General features: G+C 43.8%; 2 long non-coding RNA genes across 2 annotated transcripts in view; one reads left to right on the top strand and one right to left on the bottom strand.

The window, feature by feature from the left end:
• The window catches only part of LOC307181475, a 392,267-nt gene that overhangs the window by 15,495 nt on the left and 353,322 nt on the right, over positions 1-23,450 (bottom strand). The window lies entirely within an intron of this gene.
• LOC307181473 overlaps positions 1-23,450 on the top strand; it is a 456,719-nt gene that overhangs the window by 347,078 nt on the left and 86,191 nt on the right. Inside the window, exon 2 of the long non-coding RNA XR_013826868.1 lies at positions 18,647-18,728. This is a non-coding gene — a long non-coding RNA (uncharacterized lncRNA). The remainder of the gene's footprint in view (positions 1-18,646; positions 18,729-23,450) is intronic.

Below are 23,450 nucleotides of genomic sequence, written 5' to 3'. Positions count from 1 at the left end.
TGTCTGTTGGCAATTTACATCCCGCCCATCAGCATAACAAGGCTCCCAGTTCTCCATGGCCTGTCCTGCCTTTCTGGATTTTACACTTTTTTCAAATAGCCCTTTTGACCGGGGGGAAGTTAGACTTCATTGTAGTGCAGATTTCCTTTGCAAGCTTGCTTGGTTGGCCAAAAAGGGCGTATCCGTTTTTTCCTGAATATATTCAGGAAAAAACGGATACGCCCTTTTTGGCCAAGTGCATCATTGTGGACGTTCTGCCTCATTTCCTATGCTTTCAATGCAATTCCAGTCTACCTCCTGAAATCGGTTTCCTGCAATTCTGCCCCGCTTTCAAGTCCTCTTGGCAGCCTTACTTCAGTATATTGTTGGACGATAACTGTCATTTATAATTCTGTAGGTTTGTGAATTACAGTGCCCCTGAGCTCCTTTCTTCAATTCGCTTTCTTGTGAGCTGGCCGCAACACTGCAGGATGGCTTCAGGCCCTAATCTGGTTCTGGCATTGCACGCTGAACCTTTGGTTAATTCCTATTCCTGGTGGGAAATGAGAGTTAAATTTGCCCGTCCAGACACCTCCAGCTAGTCTCTCATTGGTTCTCGCTATTCCTGTTCATCTTCAGCTGAAATTGCAAACTGGGCCAAACAGGAGGTTAAAGGCGCTGACTCTCCAAGTGGGGAGAGTGTTAGTAAAGCGTCTGGAATGTTGCACCCGAGTACCAGGGGAGGAAAACTGAGACATATTTGAACACGTCTCCCGATCACATCGTTGATCATACTCTGGGTTCCACATGCATGTTTTAGCTGAAGGAAGAATACCTTAAACCTGGAGAGTTGAGACCCGTGGAATGGGTACCATGCAATATGAATTGAAAGGGTCTTCATTTGCTCACCGAACCTCTCCAATCCTATCACTGCTGCATTTATGCCCCTGTACACATGCTTGATTCTCTTTCGGAGACATAGCAATCCATAGGTTTTAAGATACTTACTAGTCAGGTACAATCTTAGGCGTTTAATATGCAGTGTTGAGTCCATTTTGTTGAGGAAGGAGTAGCTCTTGTCTATTCCATATTTGGCTTAAGGAACTTTATCTGTGCTCATTTCAATCTCTGGTTTTATGCAGCACCCCAACTCACCTTTCCCCTTAAGCAAGCATAAGTTGGTTTTCTAAATTTGAGACCCTGTTCTGTTTTGGAATTCAGTTCCTGTGTAGCCAAGTTTACATTCCGTGTATTAGTGATAACTTTTGATGTTTCTTTTTCTGTGTGACTTATTTCAGTTAGAATCATCGTACCTGAATCCACTCATTATGCTGCTACGGGCCTGATGACATAGATTTCATTGCTGAGTGATACTGCATTGTACGTAAGTACCGCAAGTTCTTTATCCATTTTTCACTTTCTGTGATATTGAACTTGTACGGTAAACGAGGTTCTTGTAAACAGAGGCGTCGCAAACTTTGGGGTGGCTGTGTCTTTTTGATTTTAATTTCCCTAAGCTATAGGACCATAAGTGGAAGTGCCCTAGGTTCTGTTGCTTTGTTTTTTAGATGTTTCAGGAAACACCATACACTTCACCCGAGTGGCTGTTGGCAATTTACATACCGCCCATCAGCATAACAAGGCTCCCAGTTCTCCATGGCCTGTCCTGCCTTTCTGGATTTTACACTTTATTCAGATGGCCCTTTTGACCGGGGGGAAGTGAGACTTCATTGTAGTGCAGATTTCCTTTGCAAGCTTGCTTGGTTGGCCAAAAAGGGCGTATGCGTTTTTTCCTGAATATATTCAGGAAAAAACGCATACGCCCTTTTTGGCCAAGTGCATCATTGTGGACGTTCTGCCTCTTTTCCTATGCTTTCAATGCAATTCCAGTCTACCTCCTGAAATCGGGTTCCTGCAATTCTGCTCCGCTTTCAAGTCCTCTTCGCAGCCTTACTTCAGTCTATTTTTGGACGATAGCTGTCATTTATAACTCTGCAGGTTTGTGAATTACAGTGCCCCTGAGCTCCTTTCTTCAACTCGCTTTCTTTTGAGCTGGCCGCAACACCGCAGGATGGCTTCAGGCCCTAATCTGTTTCCGGCCCGGCATGCTGAGCCTTTGGTTAATTCCTCTTCCTGGTGGGAAATGAGAGTTAAATTTGCCCGTCCAGACACCTCCAGCTAGCCTCTCATTGGTTCTCGCTATTCCTGTTCATCTTCCGCAGAAATTGCAAACTGGGCCAAACAGGAGGTTAAAGGGACTGACTCTCCAAGTGGGGAGAGTGTTAGTAAAGCGTCTGGAATGTTGCACCCGAGTACCAGGGGAGGAAAACTGAGACATATTTGAACACGTCTCCCGTTCACATGGTTGATCATACTCTGGGTTCCACATGCATGTTTTAGCTGAAGGAAGAATACCTTAAACCTGGGTAGTTAAGACCCGTGTAATGGGTACCATGCAATAAGACTTCAAAGGGTCTTCATTTGCTCACCGAACCTCTCCAATCCTATCACTGCTGCGTTTATGCCCCTGTACACACGCTTGATTCTCTTTTGGAGACATAGCAATCCATAGGTTTTAAGATACTTACTAGTCAGGTACATTCTTAGGCGTTTAATATGGGGTGTTGAGTCCATTTCGTTGAGCAAGGAGTAGCTCTTGTCTATTCCATATTTGGCTTAAGGAACTTTATCTGTGCTCATTTCAATCTCTGGTTTTATGCAGCACCCCAACTCACCTTTCCCCTTAAGCAAGCATAAGTTGGTTTTCTAAATTTGAGACCCTGTTCTGTTTTGGAATGCAGTTCCTGTGTAGCCAAGTTTACATTCCGTGTATTAGTGATATCTTATGATGTTTCTTTTTCTGTGTGACTTATTTCAGTTAGAATCATCGTACCTGAATCCACTCATTATGCTGCTACGGGCCTGATGACATAGATTTCATTGCTGAGTGATACTGCATTGTACGTAAGTACCACAAGTTCTTTATCCATTTTTCACTTTCTGTGATATTGAACTTGTACGGTAAACGAGGTTCTTGTAAACGGAGGCGTCCCAAACATTGGGGTGGCTGTGTCTTTTTGATTTTAATTTCCCTAAGCTATAGGACCATAAGTGGAAGTGCCCTAGGCTCTGTTGCTTTGTTTTTTAGATGTTTCAGGAAACACCATACACTTCTCCCGAGTGGTTGTTGGCAATTTACATCCCGCCCATCAGCATAACAAGGCTCCCAGTTCTCCATGGCCTGTCCTGCCATTCTGGATTTTACACTTTTTTCAGATGGCCCTTTTGACCGGGGGGAAGTGAGACTTCATTGTAGTGCAGATTTCCTTTGCAAGCTTGCTTGGTTGGCCAAAAAGGGCGTATGCGTTTTTTCCTGAATATATTCAGGAAAAAACGCATACGCCCTTTTTGGCCAAGTGCATCATTGTGGACATTCTGCCTCTTTTCCTATGCTTTCAATGCAATTCCAGTCTACCTCCTGAAATCGGGTTCCTGCAATTCTGCCCCGCTTTCAAGTCCTCTTGGCAGCCTTACTTCAGTCTATTTTTGGACGATAGCTGTCATTTATAACTCTGCAGGTTTGTGAATTACAGTGCCCCTGAGCTCCTTTCTGCAACTCGCTTTCTTGTGACCTGGCCGCAACACCGCAGGAGGGCTTCAGGCCCTAATCTGGTTCCGGCACGGCATGCTGAGCCTTTGGTTATTTCCTCTTCCTGGTGGGAAATGAGAGTTAAATTTGCCCGTCCAGACACCTCCAGCTAGTCTCGCATTGGTTCTCGCTATTCCTGTTCATCTTCCACAGAAATTGCAAACTGGGCCAAACAGGAGGTTAAAGGGACTGACTCTCCAAGTCGGGAGAGTGTTAGTAAAGCATCTGGAATGTTGCACCCGAGTACCAGGGGAGGAAAACTGAGACATATTTGAACACGTCTCCCGTTCACATGGTTGATCATACTTGGGTTCCACATGCATGTTTTAGCTGAAGGAAGAATACCTTAAACCTGTGTATTTGAAACCCGTGTAATGGGTACCATGCAATATGACTTCAAAGGGTCTTCATTTGCTCACCGAACCTCTCCAATCCTATCACTGCTGCGTTTATGCCCCTGTACACACGCTTGATTCTCTTTTGGAGACATAGCAATCCATAGGTTTTAAGATACTTACTAGTCAGGTACATTCTTAGGCGTTTAATATGGGGTTTTGAGTCCATTTCGTTGAGCAAGGAGTAGCTCTTGTCTATTCCATATTTGGCTTAAGGAACTTTATCTGTGCTCATTTCAATCTCTGGTTTTATGCAGCACCCCAACTCACCTTTCCCCTTAAGCAAGCATAAGTTGGTTTTCTAAATTTGAGACCCTGTTCTGTTTTGGAATGCAGTTCCTGTGTAGCCAAGTTTACATTCCGTGTATTAGTGATATCTTATGATGTTTCTTTTTCTGTGTGACTTATTTCAGTTAGAATCATCGTACCTGAATCCACTCATTATGCTGCTACGGGCCTGATGACATAGATTTCATTGCTGAGTGATACTGCATTGTACGTAAGTACCACAAGTTCTTTATCCATTTTTCACTTTCTGTGATATTGAACTTGTACGGTAAACGAGGTTCTTGTAAACGGAGGCGTCCCAAACTTTGGGGTGGCTGTGTCTTTTTGATTTTAATTTCCCTAAGCTATAGGACCATAAGTGGAAGTGCCCCAGGCTCTGTTGCTTTGTTTCTTAGATGTTTCAGGAAACACCATACACTTCTCCTGAGTGTCTGTTTGGCAATTTACATCCCGCCCATCAGCATAACAAGGCTCCCAGTTCTCCATGGCCTGTCCTGCCTTTCTGGATTTTACACTTTTTTCAGATGGCCCTTTTGACCGGGGGGAAGTGAGACTTCATTGTAGTGCAGATTTCCTTTGCAAGTTTGCTTGGTTGGCCAAAAAGGGCGTATGCGTTTTTTCCTGAATATATTCAGGAAAATACGCATACGCCCTTTTTGGCCAAGTGCATCATTGTGGACGTTCTGCCTCTTTTCCTATGCTTTCAATGCAATTCCAGTGTACCTCCTGAAATCGGTTTCCTGCAATTCTGCCCAGCTTTCAAGTCCTCTTGGCAGCCTTACTTCAGTATATTTTTGGATGATAGCTGTCATTTATAACTCTGCAGGTTTGTGAATTACAGTGCCCCTGAGCTCCTTTCTTCAACTCGCTTTCTTGTGACCTGGCCGCAACACCGCAGGATGTCTTCAGGCCCTAATCTGGTTGTGGCACGGCACGCTGAGCCTTTGGTTAATTCCTCTTCCTGGTGGGAAATGAGAGTTAAATTTGCCCATCCAGACACCTCCAGCTAGTCTCTCATTGGTTCTCGCTATTCCTGTTCATCTTCCACAGAAATTGCAAACTGGGCCAAACAGGAGGTTAAAGGGACTGACTCTCCAAGTCGGGAGAGTTTTAGTAAAGCGTCTGGAATGTTGCACCCGAGTTCCAGGGGAGGAAAACTGAGACATATTTGAACACGTCTCCCGTTCACATGGTTGATCATACTTGGGTTCCACATGCATGTTTTAGCTGAAGGAAGAATACCCTAAACCTGGAGAGTTGAAACCCGTGTAATGGGTACCATGCAATATGACTTCAAAGGGTCTTCATTTGCCCACCGAACCTCTCCAATCCTATCACTGCTGCGTTAGTGTCCCTGTACACACGCTTGATTCTCTTTTGGAGACATAGCAATCCATAGGTTTTAAGATACTTACTAGTCAGGTACTTTCTTAGGCGTTTAATATGGGGTATTGTGTCCATTTCGTTGAGCAAGGAGTAGCTCTTGTCTATTCCATATTTGGCTTAAGGAACTTTATCTGTGCTCATTTCAATCTCTGGTTTTATGCAGCACCCCAACTCACCTTTCCCCTTAAGCAAGCATAAGTTGGTTTTCTAAATTTGAGACCCTGTTCTGTTCTGTAATTCAGTTCCTGTGTAGCAAAGTTTACATTCCGTGTATTACTGATATCTTATGATGTTTCTTTTTCTGTGTGACTTATTTCAGTTTGAATCATCATACCTGAATCCACTCATTGTGCTGCTAAGGGCCTGATGACATAGATTTCATTGCTGAGTGATATTGCTTTGTAAGTAAATACCACAACTTCTTTATCCATTTTTCACTTTCTGTGATATTGAACTTGTACGGTAAATGAGGTTCTTGTAAACAAAGGCGTCCCAAACTTTGGGTGGCTGTGTCTTTTTGATATTAATTTCCCTAAGCTATAGGACCATAAGTGGAAGTGCCCTAGGCTCTGTTGCTTTGTTTTTTAGATGTTTCAGGAAACACCATACACTTCTCCCGAGTGTCTGTTGGCAATTTACATCCCGTCCATCAGCATAACAAGGCTCCCAGTTCTCCATGGCCTGTCCTGCCTTTCTGGATTTTACACTTTTTTCAGATGGCCCTTTTGACCGGGGGGAAGTGAGACTTCATTGTAGTGCAGATTTCCTTTGCAAGCTTGCTTGGTTGGCCAAAAAGGGCGTATGGTTTTTTCCTGAATATATTCAGGAAAAAACGCATACGCCCTTTTTGGCCAAGTGCATCATTGTGGACGTTCTGCCTCTTTTCCTATGCTTTCAATGCAATTCCAGTCTACCTCCTGAAATCGGTTTCCTGCAATTCTGCCCCGCTTTCAAGTCCTCTTGGCAGCCTTACTTAAGTGTATTTTTGGACGATAGCTGTCATTTATAACTCTGCAGGTTTGTGAATTACAGTGCCCCTGAGCTCCTTTCTTCAACTCGCTTTCTTGTGACCTGGCCGCAACACCCCAGGATGGCTTCAGGCCCTAATCTGGTTCCGGCACGGCACGCTGAGCCTTTGGTTAATTCCTCTTCCTGGTGGGAAATGAGAGTTAAATTTGCCCGTCCAGACACCTCCAGCTAGTCTCTCATTGGTTCTCGCTATTCCTGTTCATCTTCCGCAGAAATTGCAAACTGGGCCAAACAGGAGGTTAAAGGGACTGACTCTCCAAGTCGGGAGAGTGTTAGTAAAGCGTCTGGAATGTTGCACCCGAGTACCAGGGTACGAAAACTGAGACATATTTGAACACGTCTCCCGATCACATGGTTGATCATACTCTGGGTTCCACATGCATGTTGTAGCTGAAGGAAGAATACCTTAAACCTGGAGACTTGAGACCCGTGTAATGGGTACCATGCAATATGACTTCAAAGGGTCTTCATTTGCTCACCGAACCTCTCCAATCCTATCACTGCTGCGTTTATGCCCCTGTACACATGCTTGATTCTCTTTCGGAGACATAGCAATCCCTAGGTTTTAAGATACTTACTAGTCAGGTACATTCTTAGGCGTTTAATATGCGGTGTTGAGTCCATTTCGTTGAGCAAGGAGTAGCTCTTGTCTCTTCCATATTTGGCTTAAGGAACTTTATCTGTGCTCATTTCAATCTCTGGTTTTATGCAGCACCCCAACTCACCTTTCCCCTTAAGCAAGCATAAGTTGGTTTTCTAAATTTGAGACCCTGTTCTGTTTTGGAATTCAGTTCCTGTGTAACCAAGTTTACATTCCGTGTATTAGTGATATCTTATGATATTTCTTTTTCTGTGTGACTTATTTCAGTTAGAATCATCGTACCTGAGTCCACTCATTATGCTGCTTCGGGCCTGATGACATAGATTTCATTGCTGAGTGATATTGCTTTGTAAGTAAATACCACAACTTTTTATCCATTTTTCACTTTCTGCAATGTTGAACTTGTACTGTAAACGAGGTTCTTGTAAACAGAGGCGTCCCAAACTTTGGGGTGGCTGTGTCATTTGGATTTTAATTTCCCTAAGCTATAGGACCATAAGTGGAAGTGCCCTAGGCTCTGTTGCTTTGTTTTTTAGATGTTTCAGGAAACACCATACACTTCTCTCCAGTGTCTGTTGGCAATTTACATCCCGCCCATCAGCATAACAAGGCTCCCAGTTCTCCATGGCCTGTCCTGCCTTTCTGGATTTTACACTTTTTTCAGATGGCCCTTTTGACCAGGGGGAAGTGAGACTTCATTGTAGTGCAGATTTCCTTTGCAAGCTTGCTTGGTTGGCTAAAAAGGGCATATGCGTTTTTTCCTGAATATATTCAGGAAAAAACGCATACGCCCTTTTTGGCCAAGTGCATCATTGTGGACGCTCTGCCTCTTTTCCTATGCTTTCAATGCAATTCCAGTCTACCTCCTGAAATCGGTTTCCTGCAATTCTGTCCCGCTTTCAAGTCCTCTTGGCAGCCTTACTTCAATATATTTTTGGACGATAGCTGTAATTTATAACTCTGCAGGTTTGTGAATTACAGTGCCCCTGAGCTCCTTTCTTCAACTCGCTTTCTTGTGAGCTGGCCGCAACACCGCAGGATGGCTTCAGGCCCTAATCTGGTTCCGGCACGGCACGCTGAGCCTTTGGTTAATTCCTCTTCCTGGTGGGAAATGAGAGTTAAATTTGCCCGTCCAGACACCTCCAGCTAGTCTCTCATTGGTTCTCGCTATTCCTGTTCATCTTCCGCAGAAATTGCAAACTGCGCCAAACAGGAGGTTAAAGGCGCTGACTCTCCAAGTAGGGAGAGTGTTAGTAAAGGGTCTGGAATGTTGCACCCGAGTACCAGGGTACGAAAACTGAGACATATTTGAACACGTCTCCCGATCACAGGGTTGATCATACTCTAGGTTCCACATGCATGTTTTAGTTGAAGGAAGAATACCTTAAACGTGGGTAGTTGAAGCCCGTGGAATGGGTACCATGCAATATGACTTCAAAGGGTCTTCATTTGCCCACCGAACCTCTCCAATCCTATCACTGCTGCATTAGTGTCCCTGTACACACGCTTGATTCTCTTTTGGAGACATAGCAATCCATAGGTTTTAAGATACTTACTAGTCAGGTACATTCTTAGGCGTTTAATATGGGGTATTGAGTCCATTTCGTTGAGCAAGGAGTAGCTCTTGTCTATTCCATATTTGGCTTAAGGAACTTTATCTGTGCTCATTTCAATCTCTGGTTTTATGCAGCACCCCAACTCACCTTTCCCCTTAAGCAAGCATAAGTTGGTTTTCTAAATTTGAGACCCTGTTCTGTTCTGTAATTCAGTTCCTGTGTAGCAAAGTTTACATTCCGTGTATTACTGATATCTTATGATGTTTCTTTTTCTGTGTGACTTATTTCAGTTTGAATCATCATACCTGAATCCACTCATTGTGCTGCTAAGGGCCTGATGACATAGATTTCATTGCTGAGTGATATTGCTTTGTAAGTAAATACCACAACTTCTTTATCCATTTTTCATTTTCTGTGATGTTGAACTTGTACTGTAAGCGAGGTTCTTGTAAACAGATGTGTCCCAAACTTTGGGGTGGCTGTGTCTTTTTGATTTTAATTTCCCTAAGCTATAGGACCATAAGTGGATGTGCCCTAAGCTCTGTTGCTTTGTTTTTTAGATGTTTCAGGAAACACCATACACTTCTCCCAAGTGTCTGCTGGCAATTTACATCCCGGCCATCAGCATAACAAGGCTCCCAGTTCTCCATGGCCTGTCCTGCCTTTCTGGATTTTACACTTTTTTCAAATAGCCCTTTTGACCGGGGGGAAGTGAGACTTCATTGTAGTGCAGATTTCCTTTGCAAGCTTGCTTGGTTGGCCAAAAAGGGCGTATGCGTTTTTTCCTGAATATATTCAGGAAAAAACGCATACGCCCTTTTTGGCCAAGTGCATCATTGTGGACGTTCTGCCTCTTTTCCTATGCTTTCACTGCAATTCCAGTCTACCTCCTGATATCGGTTTCCTGCAATTCTGCCCCGCTTTCAACTCCTCTTGGCAGCCTTACTTCAATATATTTTTGGACGATAGCTGTCATTTATAACTCTGCAAGTTTGTGAATTACAGTGCCCCTGAGCTCCTTTCTTCAACTCGCTTTCTTGTGAGCTAGCCGCAACACCGCAGGATGGCTTTAGGCACTTATCTGGTTCCGACACGGCACGCTGAGCCTTTGGTTAATTCGTCTTCCTGGTGGGAAATGAGAGTTAAATTTGCCCGTCCAGACACCTCCAGCTAGTCTCTCATTGGTTCTCGCTATTCCTGTTCATCTTCCGCAGAAATTGCAAACTGGGCCAAACAGGAGGTTAAAGGCACTGACTCTCCAAGTCGGGAGAGTGTTAGTAAAGCGTCTGGAATGTTGCACCCGAGTACCAGGGTACGAAAACTGAGACATATTTGAACACGTCTCCTGTTCACATGGTTGATCATACTCTGGGTTCCACATGCATGTTTTAGCTGAAGGAAGAATACCTTAAACCTGGAGAGTTGAGACCCGTGTAATAGGTACCACGCAATATGACTTCAAAGGGTCTTCATTTGCACACCGAACCTCTCCAATCCTATCACTGCTGCGTTTATGCCCCTATACACACGCTTGATTCTCTTTTGGAGACATAGCAATCCATAGGTTTTAAGATACTTACTAGTCAGGTACATTCTTAGGCGTTTAATATGGGGTGTTGAGTCCATTTCGTTGAGCAAGGACTAGCTCTTGTCTATTCCATATTTGGCTTAAGGAACTTTATCTGTGCTCATTTCAATCTCTGGTTTTATGCAGCACCCCAACTCACCTTTCCCCTTAAGCAAGCATAAGCTGGTTTTCTAAATTTGAGACCCTGTTCTGTTTTGGAATTCAGTTCCTCTGTAGCCAAGTTTACATTCCGTGTATTAGTGATATCTTAGGATGTTTCTTTTTCTGTGTGACTTATTTCAGTTAGAATCATCGTACCTGAATCCACTCATTATGTGGCTACGGGCCTGATGACATAGATTTCATGGCTGAGTGATACTGCATTGTACGTAAGTACCACAAGTTCTTTATCCATTTTTCACTTTCTGTGATATTGAACTTGTACGGTAAACGAGGTTCTTGTAAACAGAGGCGTCCCAAACTTTGGGGTGGCTGTGTCTTTTTGATTTTAATTTCCCTAAGCTATAGGACCATAAGTGGAAGTGCCCTAGGCTCTGTTGCTTTGTTTTTTAGATGTTTCAGGAAACACCATACACTTCTCCCGAGTGTCTGTTGGCAATTTATATCCCGCCCATCAGCATAACAAGGCTCCCAGTTCATGGCCTGTCCTGCCTTTCTGGATTTTACACTTTTTTCAGATGGCCCTTTTGACCGGGGGGAAGTGAGACTTCATTGTAGTGCAGATTTCCTTTGCAAGCTTGCTTGGTTGGCCAAAAAGGGCGTATGCGTTTTTTCCTGAATATATTCAGGAAAAAACGCATATGCCCTTTTTGGCCAAGTGCATCATTGTGGACGTTCTGCCTCTTTTCCTATGCTTTCAATGCAATTCCAGTCTACCTCCTGAAATCGGTTTCCTGCAATTCTGCCCCGCTTTCAAGTCCTCTTGGCAGCCTTACTTCAGTCTATTTTTGGACGATAGCTGTCATTTATAACTCTGCAGGTTTGTGAATTACAGTGCCCCTGAGCTCCTTTCTTCAACTCGCTTTCTTGTGACCTGGCCGCAACACCCCAGGATGGCTTCAGGCCCTAATCTGGTTCCGGCACGGCACGCTGAGCCTTTGGTTAATTCCTCTTCCTGGTGGGAAATGAGAGTTAAATTTGCCCGTCCAGACACCTCCAGCTAGTCTCTCATTGGTTCTCGCTATTCCTGTTCATCTTCCGCAGAAATTGCAAACTGGGCCAAACAGGAGGTTAAAGGGACTGACTCTCCAAGTCGGGAGAGTGTTAGTAAAGCGTCTGGAATGTTGCACCCGAGTACCAGGGTACGAAAACTGAGACATATTTGAACACGTCTCCCGATCACATGGTTGATCATACTCTGGGTTCCACATGCATGTTGTAGCTGAAGGAAGAATACCTTAAACCTGGAGACTTGAGACCCGTGTAATGGGTACCATGCAATATGACTTCAAAGGGTCTTCATTTGCTCACCGAACCTCTCCAATCCTATCACTGCTGCGTTTATGCCCCTGTACACATGCTTGATTCTCTTTCGGAGACATAGCAATCCCTAGGTTTTAAGATACTTACTAGTCAGGTACATTCTTAGGCGTTTAATATGCGGTGTTGAGTCCATTTCGTTGAGCAAGGAGTAGCTCTTGTCTCTTCCATATTTGGCTTAAGGAACTTTATCTGTGCTCATTTCAATCTCTGGTTTTATGCAGCACCCCAACTCACCTTTCCCCTTAAGCAAGCATAAGTTGGTTTTCTAAATTTGAGACCCTGTTCTGTTTTGGAATTCAGTTCCTGTGTAACCAAGTTTACATTCCGTGTATTAGTGATATCTTATGATATTTCTTTTTCTGTGTGACTTATTTCAGTTAGAATCATCGTACCTGAGTCCACTCATTATGCTGCTTCGGGCCTGATGACATAGATTTCATTGCTGAGTGATATTGCTTTGTAAGTAAATACCACAACTTTTTATCCATTTTTCACTTTCTGCAATGTTGAACTTGTACTGTAAACGAGGTTCTTGTAAACAGAGGCGTCCCAAACTTTGGGGTGGCTGTGTCATTTGGATTTTAATTTCCCTAAGCTATAGGACCATAAGTGGAAGTGCCCTAGGCTCTGTTGCTTTGTTTTTTAGATGTTTCAGGAAACACCATACACTTCTCTCCAGTGTCTGTTGGCAATTTACATCCCGCCCATCAGCATAACAAGGCTCCCAGTTCTCCATGGCCTGTCCTGCCTTTCTGGATTTTACACTTTTTTCAGATGGCCCTTTTGACCAGGGGGAAGTGAGACTTCATTGTAGTGCAGATTTCCTTTGCAAGCTTGCTTGGTTGGCTAAAAAGGGCATATGCGTTTTTTCCTGAATATATTCAGGAAAAAACGCATACGCCCTTTTTGGCCAAGTGCATCATTGTGGACGCTCTGCCTCTTTTCCTATGCTTTCAATGCAATTCCAGTCTACCTCCTGAAATCGGTTTCCTGCAATTCTGTCCCGCTTTCAAGTCCTCTTGGCAGCCTTACTTCAATATATTTTTGGACGATAGCTGTAATTTATAACTCTGCAGGTTTGTGAATTACAGTGCCCCTGAGCTCCTTTCTTCAACTCGCTTTCTTGTGAGCTGGCCGCAACACCGCAGGATGGCTTCAGGCCCTAATCTGGTTCCGGCACGGCACGCTGAGCCTTTGGTTAATTCCTCTTCCTGGTGGGAAATGAGAGTTAAATTTGCCCGTCCAGACACCTCCAGCTAGTCTCTCATTGGTTCTCGCTATTCCTGTTCATCTTCCGCAGAAATTGCAAACTGCGCCAAACAGGAGGTTAAAGGCGCTGACTCTCCAAGTGGGGAGAGTGTTAGTAAAGGGTCTGGAATGTTGCACCCGAGTACCAGGGTACGAAAACTGAGACATATTTGAACACGTCTCCCGATCACAGGGTTGATCATACTCTAGGTTCCACATGCATGTTTTAGTTGAAGGAAGAATACCTTAAACGTGGGTAGTTGAAGCCCGTGGAATGGGTACCATGCAATATGACTTCAAAGGGTCTTCATTTGCCCACCGAACCTCTCCAATCCTATCACTGCTGCATTAGTGTCCCTGTACACACGCTTGATTCTCTTTTGGAGACATAGCAATCCATAGGTTTTAAGATACTTACTAGTCAGGTACATTCTTAGGCGTTTAATATGGGGTATTGAGTCCATTTCGTTGAGCAAGGAGTAGCTCTTGTCTATTCCATATTTGGCTTAAGGAAATTTATCTGTGCTCATTTCAATCTCTGGTTTTATGCAGCACCCCAACTCACCTTTCCCCTTAAGCAAGCATAAGTTGGTTTTCTAAATTTGAGACCCTGTTCTGTTCTGTAATTCAGTTCCTGTGTAGCAAAGTTTACATTCCGTGTATTAGTGATATCTTATGATGTTTCTTTTTCTGTGTGACTTATTTCAGTTAGAATCATCATACCTGAATCCACTCATTGTGCTGCTAAGGGCCTGATGACATAGATTTCATTGCTGAGTGATATTGCTTTGTAAGGAAATACCACAACTTCTTTATCTATTTTTCACTTTCTGCGATGTTGAACTTGTACTGTAAACGAGGTTCTTGTAAACAGAGGCATCCCAAACTTTGGGGTGGCTGTGTCTTTTTGATTTTAATTTCCCTAAGCTATAGGACCATAAGTGGAAGTGCCCTAGGCTCTGTTGCTTTGTTTTTTAGATGTTTCAGGAAACACCATACACTTCTCCCAAGTGTCTGTTGGCAATTTACATCCCGCCCATCAGCATAACAAGGCTCCCAGTTCTCGATGGCCTGTCCTGCCTTTCTGGATTTTACACTTTTTTCAGATGGCCCTTTTGACCGGGGGGAAGTGAGTCTTCATTGTAGTGCAGATTTCCTTTGCAAGCTTGCTTGGTTGGCCAAAAAGGGCGTATGCGTTTTTTCCTGAATATATTCAGGAAAAAACGCATATGCCCTTTTTGGCCAAGTGCATCATTGTGGACGTTCTGCCTCTTTTCCTATGCTTTCAATGCAATTCCAGTCTACCTCCTGAAATCGGTTTCCTGCAATTCTGTCCCGCTTTCAAGTCCTCTTGGCAGCCTTACTTCAGTATATTTTTGGACGATAGCTGTCATTTATAACTCTGCAAGTTTGTGAATTACAGTGCCCCTGAGCTCCTTTCTTCAACTCGCTTTCTTGTGACCTGGCCGCAACACCCCAGGATGGCTTCAGGCCCTAATCTGGTTCCGGCATGGCACGCTGAGCCTTTGGTTAATTCCTCTTCCTGGTGGGAAATGAGAGTTAAATTTGCCCGTCCAGACACCTCCAGCTAGTCTCTCATTGGTTAACGCTATTCCTGTTCATCTTCCGCAGAAATTGCAAACTGGGCCAAACAGGAGGTTAAAGGGACTGACTCTCCAAGTCGGGAGAGTGTTAGTAAAGCGTCTGGAATGTTGCACCCGAGTACCAGGGTACGAAAACTGAGACATATTTGAACACGTCTCCCGATCACATGTTGATCATACTCTAGGTTCCACACGCATGTTTTAGCTGAAGGAAGAATACCTTAAACCTGGGTAGTTGAAACCCGTGGAATGGGTACCATGCAATATGACTTCAAAGGGTCTTCATTTGCTCACCGAACCTCTCCAATCCTATCCCTGCTGCGTTTATGCCCCTGTACACATGCTTGATTCTCTTTCGGAGACATAGCAATCCATAGGTTTTAAGATACTTACTAGTCAGGTACATTCTTAGGCGTTTAATATGCGGTGTTGAGTCCATTTCGTTGAGCAAGGAGTAGCTCTTGTCTCTTCCATATTTGGCTTAAGGAACATTATCTGTGCTCATTTCAATCTCTGGTTTTATGCAGCTCCCCAACTCACCTTTCCCCTTAAGCAAGCATAAGTTGGTTTTCTAAATTTGAGACCGTGTTCTGTTCTGTAATTCAGTTCCTGTGTAGCCAAGTTTACATTCCATGTATTACTGATATCTTATGATGTTTCTTTTTCTGTGTGACTTATTTCAGTTAGAATCATCATACCTGAATCCACTCATTGTGCTGCTAAGGGCCTGATGACATAGATTTCATTGCTGAGTGATACTGCATTGTACGTAAGTACCACAAGTCCTTTATCCATTTTTCACTTTCTGTGATATTGAACTTGTACGGTAAAAGAGGTTCTTGTAAACAGAGGCGTCCCAAACTTTGGGGTGGCTGTGTCTTTTTGATTTTAATTTCCCTAAGCTATAGGACCGTAAGTGGAAGTGCCCTAGGCTCTGTTGCTTTGTTTTTTAGATGTTTCAGGAAACACCATACACTTCTCCCGAGTGTCTGTTGGCAAATTACATCCCGCCCATCAGCATAACAAGGCTCCCAGTTCTCCATGGCCTGTCCTGCCTTTCTGGATTTTACACTTTTTTCAGATGGCCCTTTTTACCGGGGGGAAGTGAGACTTCATTGTAGTGCAGATTTCCTTTGCAAGCTTGCTTGGTTGGCCAAAAAGGGCGTATGCGTTTTTTCCTGAATATATTCAGGAAAAAACGCATACGCCCTTTTTGGCCAAGTGCATCATTGTGGACGTTCTGCCTCTTTTCCTATGCTTTCAATGCAATTCCAGTCTACCTCCTGAAATCAGTTTCCTGCAATTCTGCCCCGCTTTCAAGTCCTCTTGGCAGCCTTAGTTCACTATATTTTTGGACGATAGCTGTCATTTATAACTCTGCAGGTTTGTGCATTACAGTGCCCCTGTGCTCCTTTCTTCAACTCGCTTTCTTGTGACCTGGCCGCAACACCCCAGGATGGCTTCAGGCCCTAATCTGGTTCCGGCATGGCACGCTGAGGCTTTTGTTATTTCCTCTTCCTGGTGGGAAATGAGAGTTAAATTTGCCCGTCCAGACACCTCCAGCTAGTCTCTCATTGGTTCTCGGTATTCCTGTTCATCTTCCGCAGAAATTGCAAACTGGGCGAAACAGGAGGTTAAAGGGACTGACTCTCCAAGTCGGGAGAGTGTTAGTAAAGCGTCTGGAATGTTGCACCCGAGTACCAGGGTACGAAAAATGAGACATATTTGAACACGTCTCCCGATCACACGGTTGATCATACTCTAGGTTCCACATGCATGTTTTAGCTGAAGGAAGAATACCTTAAACCTGGGTAGTTGAAACCCGTGGAATGGGTACCATGCAACATGACTTCAAAGGGTCTTCATTTGCTCACCGAACCTCTCCAATCCTATCACTGCTGCGTTTATGCCCGTGTACACACGCTTGATTCTCTTTCGGACACATAGCAATCCATAGGTTTTAAGATACTTACTAATCAGGTACATTCTTAGGCGTTTAATATGGGGTGTTGTGTCCATTTCGTTGAGCAAGGAGTAGCTCTTGTCTATTCCATATTTGGCTTAAGGAACTTTATCTGTGCTCATTTCAATCTCTGGTTTTATGCAGCACCCCAACTCACCTTTCCCCTTAAGCAAGCATAAGTTGGTTTTCTAAATTTGAGACCCTGTTCTGTTCTGTAATTCAGTTCCTGTGTAGCCAAGTTTACATTCCGTGTATTACTGATATCTTATGATGTTTCTTTTTCTGTGTGACTTATTTCAATTAGAATCATCATACCTGAATCCACTCATTGTGCTGCTAAGTGCCTGATGACATAGATTTCATTGCTGAGTGATACTGCATTGTACGTAAGTACCACAAGTTCTTTATCCATTTTTCACTTTCTGTGATATTGAACTTGTACGGTAAAAGAGGTTCTTGTAAACAGAGGCGTCCCAAACTTTGGGGTGGCTGTGTCTTTTTGATTTTAATTTCCCTAAGCTATAGGACCGTAAGTGGAAGTGCCCTAGGCTCTGTTGCTTTGTTTTTTAGATGTTTCAGGAAACACCATACACTTCTCCCGAGTGTCTGTTGGCAAATTACATCCCGCCCATCAGCATAACAAGGCTCCCAGTTTTCCATGGCCTGTCCTGCCTTTCTGGATTTTACACTTTTTTCAGATGGCCCTTTTTACCGGGGGGAAGTGAGACTTCATTGTAGTGCAGATTTCCTTTGCAAGCTTGCTTGGTTGGCCAAAAAGGGCGTATGCGTTTTTTCCTGAATATATTCAGGAAAAAACTCATACGCACTTTTTGGCCAAGTGCATCATTGTGGACGCTCTGCCTCTTTTCCTATGCTTTCAATGCAATTCCAGTCTACCTCCTGAAATCAGTTTCCTGCAATTCTGTCCCGCTTTCAAGTCCTCTTGGCAGCCTTACTTCAATATATTTTTGGACGATAGCTGTAATTTATAACTCTGCAGGTTTGTGAATTACAGTGCCCCTGAGCTCCTTTCTTCAACTCGCTTTCTTGTGAGCTGGCCGCAACACCACAGGATGGCTTCAGGCCCTAATCTGGTTCCGGCACGGCACGCTGAGCCTTTGGTTAATTCCTCTTCCTGGTGGGAAATGAGAGTTAAATTTGCCCGTCCAGACACCTCCAGCTAGTCTCTCATTGGTTCTCGCTATTCCTGTTCATCTTCCGCAGAAATTGCAAACTGCGCCAAACAGGAGGTTAAAGGCGCTGACTCTCCAAGTGGGGAGAGTGTTAGTAAAGGGTCTGGAATGTTGCACCCGAGTACCAGGGTACGAAAACTGAGATATATTTGAACACGTCCCGTTCACATGGTTGATCATACTCTGGGCGCTACATGCATGTTTTAGCTGAAGGAAGAATACCTTAAACCTGGGTAGTTGAGACCCGTGGAATGGGTACCATGCAATATGACTTCAAAGGGTCTTCATTTGCTCACCGAACCTCTCCAATCCTATCACTGCTGCGTTTATGCCCCTGTACTCATGCTTGATTCTCTTTCAGAGACATAGCAGTCCATAGGTTTTAAGATACTTACTAGTCAGGTACATTCTTAGGCGTTTAATATGCGGTGTTGAGTCTATTTCGTTGAGCAAGGAGTAGCTCTTGTCTCTTCCATATTTGGCTTAAGGAACTTTATCTGTGCTCATTTCAATCTCTGGTTTTATGCAGCACCCCAACTCACCTTTACCCTTAAGCAAGCATAAGTTGGTTTTCTAAATTTGAGACCCTGTTCTGTTCTGTAATTCAGTTCCTGTGTAGCCAAGTTTACATTCCATGTATTACTGATATCTTATGATGTTTCTTTTTCTGTGTGACTTATTTCAGTTAGAATCATCATACCTGAATCCACTCATTGTGCTGCTAAGGGCTTGATGACATAGATTTCATTGCTGAGTGATATTGCTTTGTAAGTAAATACCACAACTTCTTTATCCATTTTTCACTTTCTGCGATGTTGAACTTGTACTGTAAACGAGGTTCTTGTAAACAGAGGCATCCCAAACTTTGGGGTGGCTGTGTCTTTTTGATTTTAATTTCCCTAAGCTATAGGACCATAAGTGGAAGTGCCCTAGGCTCTGTTGCTTTGTTTTTTAGATGTTTCAGGAAACACCATACACTTCTCCCAAGTGTCTGTTGGCAATTTACATCCCGCCCATCAGCATAACAAGGCTCCCAGTTCTCCATGGCCTGTCCTGCCTTTCTGGATTTTACACTTTTTTCAGATGGCCCTTTTGACCGGGGGGAAGTGAGACTTCATTGTAGTGCAGATTTCCTTTGCAAGCTTGCTTGGTTGGCCAAAAAGGGCGTATGCGTTTTTTCCTGAATATATTCAGGAAAAAACGCATACGCCCTTTTTGGCCAAGTGCATCATTGTGGACGTTCTGCCTCTTTTCCTATGCTTTCAATGCAATTCCAGTCTACCTCCTGAAATCAGTTTCCTGCAATTCTGCCCCGCTTTCAAGTCCTCTTGGCAGCCTTAGTTCACTATATTTTTGGACGATAGCTGTCATTTATAACTCTGCAGGTTTGTGCATTACAGTGCCCCTGTGCTCCTTTCTTCAACTCGCTTTCTTGTGACCTGGCCGCAACACCCTAGGATGGCTTCAGGCCCTAATCTGGTTCCGGCATGGCACGCTGAGGCTTTGGTTATTTCCTCTTCCTGGTGGGAAATGAGAGTTAAATTTGCCCGTCCAGACACCTCCAGCTAGTCTCTCATTGGTTCTCGCTATTCCTGTTCATCTTCCGCAGAAATTGCAAACTGGGCCAAACAGGAGGTTAAAGGGACTGACTCTCCAAGTCGGGAGAGTGTTAGTAAAGCGTCTGGAATGTTGCATCCGAGTACAAGGGTACGAAAACTGAGACATATTTGAACACGTCTCCCGATCACATGTTGATCATACTCTAGGTTCCACATGCATGTTTTAGCTGAAGGAAGAATACCTTAAACCTGGGTAGTTGAAACCCGTGGAATGGGTACCATGCAATATGACTTCAAAGGGTCTTCATTTGCTCACCGAACCTCTCCAATCCTATCACTGCTGCGTTTATGCCCCTGTACACATGCTTGATTCTCTTTTGGAGACATAGCAATTCATAGGTTTTAAGATACTTACTAGTCAGGTACATTCTTAGACGTTTAATATGCGGTGTTGAGTCTATTTCGTTGAGCAAGGAGTAGCTCTTGTCTCTTCCATATTTGGCTTAAGGAACATTATCTGTGCTCATTTCAATCTCTGGTTTTATGCAGCTCCCCAACTCACCTTTCCCCTTAAGCAAGCATAAGTTGGTTTTCTAAATTTGAGACCGTGTTCTGTTCTGTAATTCAGTTCCTGTGTAGCCAAGTTTACATTCCATGTATTACTGATATCTTATGATGTTTCTTTTTCTGTGTGACTTATTTCAGTTAGAATCATCATACCTCAGTCCTCTCATTGTGCTGCTAAGGGCCTGATGACATAGATTTCATTGCTGAGTGATATTGCTTTGTAAGTAAATACCACAACTTCTTTATCCATTTTTCACTTTCTGCGATGTTGAACTTGTACTGTAAACGAGGTTCTTGTAAACAGAGGCATCCCAAACTTTGGGGTGGCTGTGTCTTTTTGATTTTAATTTCCCTAAGCTATAGGACCATAAGTGGAAGTGCCCTAGGCTCTGTTGCTTTGTTTTTTAGATGTTTCAGGAAACACCATACACTTCTCCCGAGGGGCTGTTGGCAATTTACATCCCGCCCATCAGCATAACAAGGCTCCCAGATCTCCATGGCCTGTCCTGCCTTTCTGGATTTTACACTTTTTTCAGATGGCCCTTTTGACCGGGGGGAAGTGAGACTTCATTGTAGTGCAGATTTCCTTTGCAAGCTTGCTTGGTTGGCCAAAAAGTGCGTATGCGTTTTTTCCTGAATATATTCAGGAAAAAACGCATACGCCATTTTTGGCCAAGTGCATCATTGTGGACGTTCTGCCTCTTTTCCTATGCTTTCAATGCAATTCCAGTCTACCTCCTGAAATCGGTTTCCTGCAATTCTGCCCCGCTTTCAAGTCCTCTTGGCAGCCTTAGTTCACTATATTTTTGGACGATAGCTGTCATTTATAACTCTGCAGGTTTGTGCATTACAGTGCCCCTGTGCTCCTTTCTTCAACTCGCTTTCTTGTGACCTGGCCGCAACACCCCAGGATGGCTTCAGGCCCTAATCTGGTTCCGGCATGGCACGCTGAGGCTTTGGTTATTTCCTCTTCCTGGTGGGAAATGAGAGTTAAATTTGCCCGTCCAGACACCTCCAGCTAGTCTCTCATTGGTTCTCGCTATTCCTGTTCATCTTCCGCAGAAATTGCAAACTGGGCCAAACAGGAGGTTAAAGGGACTGACTCTCCAAGTCGGGAGAGTGTTAGTAAAGCGTCTGGAATGTTGCACCCGAGTTCCAGGGTACGAAAACTGAGACATATTTGAACACGTCTCCCATTCACACGGTTGATCATACTCTAGGTTCCACATGCATGTTTTAGCTGAAGGAAGAATACCTTAAACCTGGGTAGTTGAAACCCGTGGAATGGGTACCATGCAACATGACTTCAAAGGGTCTTCATTTGCTCACCGAACCTCTCCAATCCTATCACTGCTGCGTTTATGCCCCTGTACACATGCTTGATTCTCTTTCGGAGACATAGCAATCCATAGGTTTTAAGATACTTACTAGTCAGGTACATTCTTAGGCGTTTAATATGCGGTGTTGAGTCCATTTCGTTGAGCAAGGAGTAGCTCTTGTCTATTCCATATTTGGCTTAAGGAACTTTATCTGTGCTCATTTCAATCTCTGGTTTTATGCAGCACCCCAACTCACCTTTCCCCTTAAGCAAGCATAAGTTGGTTTTCTAAATTTGAGACCGTGTTCTGTTCTGTAATTCAGTTCCTGTGTAGCCAAGTTTACATTCCATGTATTACTGATATCTTATGATGTTTCTTTTTCTGTGTGACTTATTTCAGTTAGAATCATCGTACCTGAATCCACTCATTATGCTGCTACGGGCCTGATGACATAAATTTCATTGCTGAGTGCTACTGCATTGTACGTAAGTACCACAAGTTCTTTATCCATTTTTCACTTTCTGTGATATTGAACTTGTACGGTAAACGATATTCTTGTAAACAGAGGTGTCCCAAACTTTGGGGTGGCTGTGTCTTTTTGATTTTAATTTCCCTAAGCTATAGGACCATAAGTGGAAGTGCCCTAGGCTCTGTTGCTTTGTTTTTTAGATGTTTTAGGAAACAGCATACACTTCTCCGAGTGTCTGTTGTCAATTTACATCCCGCCCATCAGCATAACAAGGCTCCCAGTTCTCCATGGCCTGTCCTGCCTTTCTGGATTTTACACTTTTTTTAGATGGCCCTTTTGACCGGGGGGAAGTGAGACTTCTTTGTAGTGCAGATTTCTTTTGCAAGCTTGCTTGGTTGGCCAAAAAGGGCGTATGCGTTTTTTCCTGAATATATTCAGGAAAAAACGCATACGCCCTTTTTGGCCAAGTGCATCATTGTGGACGTTCTGCCTCATTTCCTATGCTTTCAATGCAATTCCAGTCTACCTCCTGAAATTGGTTTCCTGCAATTCTGCCCCGCTTTCAAGTCCTCTTGGCAGCCTTACTTCAGTATATTTTTGGACGATAGCTGTCATTTATAACTCTGCAGGTTTGTGAATTACAGTGCCCCTGAGCTCCTTTCTTCAACTCGCTTTCTTGTGAGCTGGCCGCAACACCGCAGGATGGTTTCAGGCCCAAATCTGGTTCCGGCACGGCACGCTGAGCCTTTGGTTAATTCCTCTTCCTGGTGGGAAATGAGAGTTAAATTTGCCCGTCCAGACACCTCCAGGCAATCTCTCATTGGTTCTAGCTATTCCTGTTCATCTTCCGCAGAAATTGCAAACTGGGCCAAACAGGAGGTTAAAGGCGCTGACTCTCCAAGTGGGGAGAGTGTGAGTAAAGCGTCTGGAATGTTGCACCCCAGTACCAGGGGAGGAAAACTGAGACATATTTGAACACGTCTCCCGTTCACACGGTTGATCATATTCTGGGCTCCACATGCATGTTTTAGCTGAAGGAAGAATACCTTAAACCTGGAGAGTTGAGACCCGTGTAATGGGAACCATGCAATATGACTTCAAAGGGTCTTCATTTGCTCACCGAACCTCTGCAATCCTATCACTGCTGCGTTTATGCCCCTGTACACACGCTTGATTCTCTTTTGGAGACATAGCAATCCATAGGTTTTAAGATACTTACTATTCAGGTACATTCTTAGGCGTTTAATATGGGGTGTTGAGTCCATTTCGTTGAGCAAGGAGTAGCTCTTGTCTATTCCATATTTGGCTTAAGGAACTTTATCTGTGCTCATTTCAATCTCTGGTTTTATGCAGCACCCCAACTCACCTTTCCCCTTAAGCAAGCATAAGTTGGTTTTCTAAATTTGAGACCCTGTTCTGTTTTGGAATTCAGTTCCTGTGTAGCCAAGTTTACATTCCGTGTATTAGTGATAACTTTTGATGTTTCTTTTTCTGTGTGACTTATTTCAGTTAGAATCATCGTACCTGAGTCCACTCATTATGCTGCTTCGGGCCTGATGACATAGATTTCATTGC

Source organism: Stenella coeruleoalba, assembly GCF_951394435.1.
Source record: "Stenella coeruleoalba genome assembly, contig: scaffold_28, whole genome shotgun sequence".
Lineage (NCBI taxonomy): Eukaryota > Metazoa > Chordata > Mammalia > Artiodactyla > Delphinidae > Stenella > Stenella coeruleoalba.
Note: the sequence above shows the minus strand (reverse complement) of the source record. Positions and strands in the feature narration are given on the sequence as shown.